Raw genomic sequence first — 5,900 nt, forward strand, 5'->3', positions numbered from 1 at the left:
TTACTAATTTGGGCCACCTAACCTATTTACTGGGAATTTGAGGTGGTGAGAAGCCAAAAAGTAAGTCTCTCCCAAAGGAAATATGTCCTTAATTTACTATTCGAAACTCGCAAACTTAAATGCAAACCACCTGAAACCCCATTGGATGAAAAATTTAGCCTTGATGATGACAATGAAGAAGACTATAAAGATCCCCACAGATATCAACAACTTATAGGGAAGTTGATCTATTTAACGGTCACACGATTGGATATTTCATATTCAGTTGGAGTGGTGAGTAGGCATATGCAAACACCAAAGAAGAAGCATTGGGGAGCCGTGTGCAGAATCTTGAATTATTTAAAGGGTGCCCTAGGAAAAGGGTTAATTTACAAACTTGATGCTAGTGTTGCAATACAAGCATATTCAAATGCTAACTGAGTAGGTTTAGTAGATGATAGGAAATCTAATACAAATTATTGTACTTTCTTTGGGGGAAATCTTATTACTTGGTGGAGCAAAAAACAAACCAATGTGGTTCTATCTAGTGCAAAAGCTGAATACAAAGCAATGGCCCATATAGTATTAAAACTACAATGGATTAAAGGACTTATGCAGAAACTTGGTTTCAAATTGAAAAAGCCTATGAAACTATTCTGTGACAACCAAGCAACAACTAATATAGCAAGTAATCCCATCTTTAATAAGCATAGAAAGCACATGGAGGTGGATCTCCACTTTGTTCGAGATGAGGTATTAAAGGGCACCATTGATACTCCTCTAGTTCGATCACATGACCAATTAGCAAACCTATTTACTAAAGTTGGATATGGACCCTATTTCAAGTTTGGATGTGTTAAACTTGGTCTATGTAATGTATATGCTTTGACTTGAGGGGGTGTCGAAGTAACTTGGGCAGCAAGTTACTTAGTGTGTAAGTCAGAGCTGGAGTGTGAAGATCTTGATTTATTTTTTATGTTTATTTTTAGTTGTAATCCTCATCAATATTTACTTTCCTAAATAATATAGGGCTGTAAACTTACATTATAAAGAAAGCATTATAGGAGAAGGAGAGAACACACGATCTCTCTTCTACATCCTCTCTTTCTCTCCCATCTCTGGTAAAATTTCTTCTCTAATATTGCATCAGCATGGATGGAAGAGCTCTTTTGGAGATGTCAATAATTTTGTTCTATGAAGGCCAGAGTTTATTGTCTAACTTAAAATATGCTATGGGGTTTCTATCAAAATCTGTTCCCAATCCCACCTTTTTGTCTTATTTGACCTAGCCTGTTTTAGGATATCGAAATTGGTATTCAGGGCCTCTAGATGACAATTTCTCATCCAATAGAAATAAGGTTAGAAGTAATAGACTATATTATACGTAGAAAATTGCCATCAATGACTAGATGCGCTTTGTTCTTAGCTTTCTCATTGGCACTATGTGTCTACGTATACAGTTTTATATGATTTAGTTACAGCTCTCTCTGCCCTCATTGTCACTGTGTCTCACTGTTTTAGATCTCAGGGTCGGTTTTAAAGCCCCTCTTTTCATTTCATTCATGTAAGGCTTGCTTTGGCTGGACATGTGTTGTAAGGAAAAGGTTAACGTAGCAACCAAGGTCCGATGCGTCGACTGAAGTCGCCATGTCGGTGGCTGGCAACACCACTGACACGGCAACAATCGCCGAAATGTCGGGTGACTTGTCAAATGAATGTCGGCCGACGACCATGGGGTGATTTTGAGAGTGGTCTGAACTCTGAAGACTAAAAATCATGAAATGGGTTTTCAGTCTTTCGATATAGTGCTTCGTTCGAGCCGATGGATCCAATTCATTTCTTCTTCAGTTCTTACTTCCTTCTTTTAGAAGGTGGATTGAATCCAATTCATTTTTGTTTTAAAAAATGATCTGTGAGTTAGGGTTTCTATACTATCTTTTTTAATTTTTTTCTTCGATCTAGAATTGGAGAAGATGTTGCAACGATTGGTTCTGGCGCCGTTCTTGACGAAAACATATCAGTTGGTGGAAGATCTGATCACCGACGACGTGATCTCCTGGAATGAAACCGGAACTACTTTCAGTGACCATCGCCACCGGCACCGACGCCAATACCGGCTCCATCAGCAAGCAAATCCAGCACCAACCACCAGCATGGCAGCACCTGCGCCACCAACACCACCTCCTGCACCAACTCCACCACCCAATCCACCTCCCCACCACCACGGCACCACCAAACCCTCCACCTCCTCTAGCTCCTGCTCCTCCACCAGCACCTGTAGATTCCGGCGTGCGACAGGTCATCTTCGAGACTTCACCCCATGCTTCGAAAATGTCGACCGTCGGCGATATATCGCCGATAAAATGTTAAAGTCGGGTCGTTGGGGGATGTCGTGTCGCCCCCCCCCCCCCAGCAACACCTCAATATTTCGCCCCGTGTCGGCGACCCTGGTTGCAACTTCTCTAATCTTTGGATAATTCGTTTTACTATCATGAGAACTTTCTAATTTTTTTTTTCATTATAAAACAATTAAATAAATTGACCTAGATAATGGTTAAGTACGACAATTGGGAAATTTTACTTCATTCTGTTACCTACCGTTAAAAGTAATACCTATTTTATGTTCTGCTACCAGAGTAATACTTTTTCTGCCTAATATATTCTCTACTACCTTTTGCCAATTTGTATTTGACCAGATAGAGGTCAATGAGCTGAAGGAAAATCAAGTTCATACTTGAACACTGAAAACTGTAGGTTCAGTATCTTCTTTCTGCAATATTCTTCACATTGCCATACCCTCAAATTTCAGATTTGTTATTGGTTTTCCATTACAGAGGTTTTTCAGTTATAAATTCTCGTCCAAGGTTTAAAGCCCATGTTTCACCCACAAGCACTTAACGCCAGATCAAAAACATGCACCTACATTGGCTGCAACACTAACATAATATTACTTCTTGAACTGAAAATGCTGCCTTTTCAGATTACTCACCAACAGGGTGAAAAAAAAAAAGCGGCCAGGAGGCCAGGGAGGAAGGGTTCAGGTGGGTGCTGCTGTGGCAGATTACACAGCATCCTCAGCCTCAAATTGAAGCGCTCTAGGGAGAAGCTATTTTCAGTGGAATTCTTAAATAGCTCTGTGACATTTTTCCTCTCCTGTAGTAATCTTGTATTATAGTTGCGGATAAATGTCATCACGATGTTTCTGCCACCTGTGCTAGGGAATCAAAATGCAGGAACCAATGTCCTATGAAACTCTTGATGGAAACAGGCTCTAAATAGCTTTCAAAATTCAAACACAAATCGATAAATGATTAATTGATACATAAAAAACAGAACTGGAAGCAAAAACATAAATGAAGAACAGAGGTGAGATAGAAGATTACCAAGACACTTATCCTGGAAAGTTACATCAGGACCCTAACGTTGGAAAACCCTATTTAAGAATTCCTCAATGGTGAACAGAGAACAAAATCAAAACAAGAAATACAGCATAAACAAATAACACAAAGAACAAAGAAAAGAGAGTGAGGTAGAAGATTACCCATAGATTTTCTGAGAAAGCTCACCAAACCCTACTTGGTTTAGGGTAGGAACCCTAAGAATCACCAAAGATGAACAGAAAACAGAGACAAATAACATGTACAGGGAATTAATTGGGAAGAAAAGTGAAAAAAAAAAAAATTGTACCATTTCTCGTTTGGTGCGTGTCATCCTTGCGCAGGGGCCATGAAGATTACCGATAGATTTTCTGAGAAAGCTCACCAAACCCTACTTGGTTTAGGGTAGGAACCCTAAGAATCACCAAAGATGAACAGAAAACAGAGACAAAATAACATGTACAGGGAATTAATTGGGAAGAAAAGTGAAAAAAAAAATTGTACCATTTCTCGTTTGGTGCGTGTCATCCTTGCGCAAGGGCCATGCAAATCTTCTCTGTATCGTTCCAATTTTATCGGATGTCTCTGAAGAGACAACCACTGAAGGAGTCGTCTGCAACTTTATCAAGTGGAAGTAAGCTTCAAAGCTGAATCGTATGGTACTCTCTTAGTGCCAATAGTCTCTAGGCTTAGATTGCTAGAAGGGATTGGAGGAGAAATTTTGTGTTATATATGGTGATCCTTCTCATATCTGAAGTAGATCCATAACTCCCTATTTGTTTGTTAAAAAAGAGGAAAGGCTGGTTGTCTAATCTCACTCTTCAATTCTGAACTAAATTTACAGGATCTGTCAGTTGGTCCCCGACAGGAAAAGACAGTTGCAACCACAAGAAGATTACAAATGAAAGCATTTTTCATATACTGAATTCTTAGTGTAGGCTGTATTGTTTGTTTTCTTTGTTTATAGTTCTAATCATTTGTAGCAAATGGGTATGGAAATGGGAACATGGTTGAACTCCAGCTTCTTTAGCTTGGTGAATCACAATAAAGAGTAAAATTGTAATTCATTCAATGATAATAGGAGATCATGTCATAGATAACTGATAGTAAGCTGTATTCTGCACCATTTCCTCTTGTCTCTCTCTGTGTGGAAGGCCACTGTGGTCATGGATTTGTACATTCCAGAAGAGTTAATTCACTTTTTTCCCTGTAGTTTTTTGCTGTCTTTCTCCATGAAACAAACACAACCCAATTCACATTTGACTTCAATATAATTCAAGTATTCAACTTTTTTCCATTGGATGCCATTGTCGCTAATGAAGCTTAATGATAGCGAGATGTAAAGGATAAGTCTCTAAATACAAATTCAAATACACCATAACCAACTCTAACCTCTATTGATCTTATCTCCAACCAATCAAGAAGATTTTGAGTTATGGTTAAAGTGTTTAAGAGAGAACTCAATTGAGAGAATTCTTCTACACTCAAATTCGTGAGTGAGAGATGTATATAATTACTATTTGAATTACAATTTGAATATTTGAATTTAAATTACAACTTGTTTACAATCAAATTCTACAACTTTTTGACACTTTAACCATAATCAAACTCTTCTTGATCAGTTGGAGATAAGATCAATTGAGGATAGAGTTAGTTACCGTAGATTTGAATTTGAGTTCAGAAGTTAATCCTTTACACGAGAGAAAAGCCACAGATATGGCAATTCAAGGTAAGGGTCATTTCATTCTTATCCCTTCTTATGTGGGCACTATATAGCTTTCAAATTTCAAACACAAATTAATGATTAATCGATACATCAAAAATAGAACTGGAAGCAAAAACATAAATGAAGAACATGTTAGGGTTTTTAGGTTTAAGCACAAGGTTGTTTAAAGCATTACACCCTGAGTATCTAGTTTGGAATACCCAAACCGTTGCTTCCAGCTAGTATTTATAGACCAACACTAGGTTCTACGGTTAGCTAGATTCTTCCACAAAGCCCATTGCACCGTTGGATCGTAACTAATCCGATAGCCTATATTAGAACATATGTTGAGTATAACTCAAATACATCAACCATATTTGAGTATGACTCAGATACCTCAACAATCTCCTCCTATGTTCTACATTTGGCTCCAACATTAGTCTCAGAAATGTAATGTAAACTCAATACAAAATCATTCATAACTTTCCAAAAGAAAATAGTATCCAATAAAATCCAAAAGAACACTTTGAATCAAAACATGAGTTTTAGAACAAATCTAAACCCAATCCAATTAGAAGTTTTTCTTGGAAGTGAATAACTTATTCTTACAAAGAACAATACAATTATTCCTAGTATCCTTGAACGATTTACTCATAAAGTGAATCATCCCCGTTGAGATCTATCCTGACAACTTTGAGTGATTTTACTTATTAAGTAAATCTTTCCACCAAGCCAGATGATTGGATTTGTTCCTCCATTTTCACCATCCATTGCAAATTTACCAAAATATTAATTTCATAATATATGAATTCAATCATTTGCATAAGTATCTACTTCAA

The 5,900-nt window shown here is 37.6% G+C and overlaps 1 non-coding gene across 1 annotated transcript; it reads right to left on the reverse strand.

Moving 5' to 3' along the window:
• Positions 1 to 3,848: 3,848 nt before the first annotated feature.
• Positions 3,849 to 3,951, reverse strand: LOC149022813 (U6 spliceosomal RNA). Its single transcript, XR_016172623.1, has one exon. It is a non-coding gene; the product is annotated as a U6 spliceosomal RNA (small nuclear RNA).
• Between the last annotated feature and the right edge of the window lie 1,949 nt (positions 3,952 to 5,900).

Source organism: Hakea prostrata, chromosome 3 (genome assembly GCF_041222555.1).
Source record: "Hakea prostrata isolate BN-2017 chromosome 3, UWA_Hpros_2, whole genome shotgun sequence".
Taxonomy (NCBI): domain Eukaryota; kingdom Viridiplantae; phylum Streptophyta; class Magnoliopsida; order Proteales; family Proteaceae; genus Hakea; species Hakea prostrata.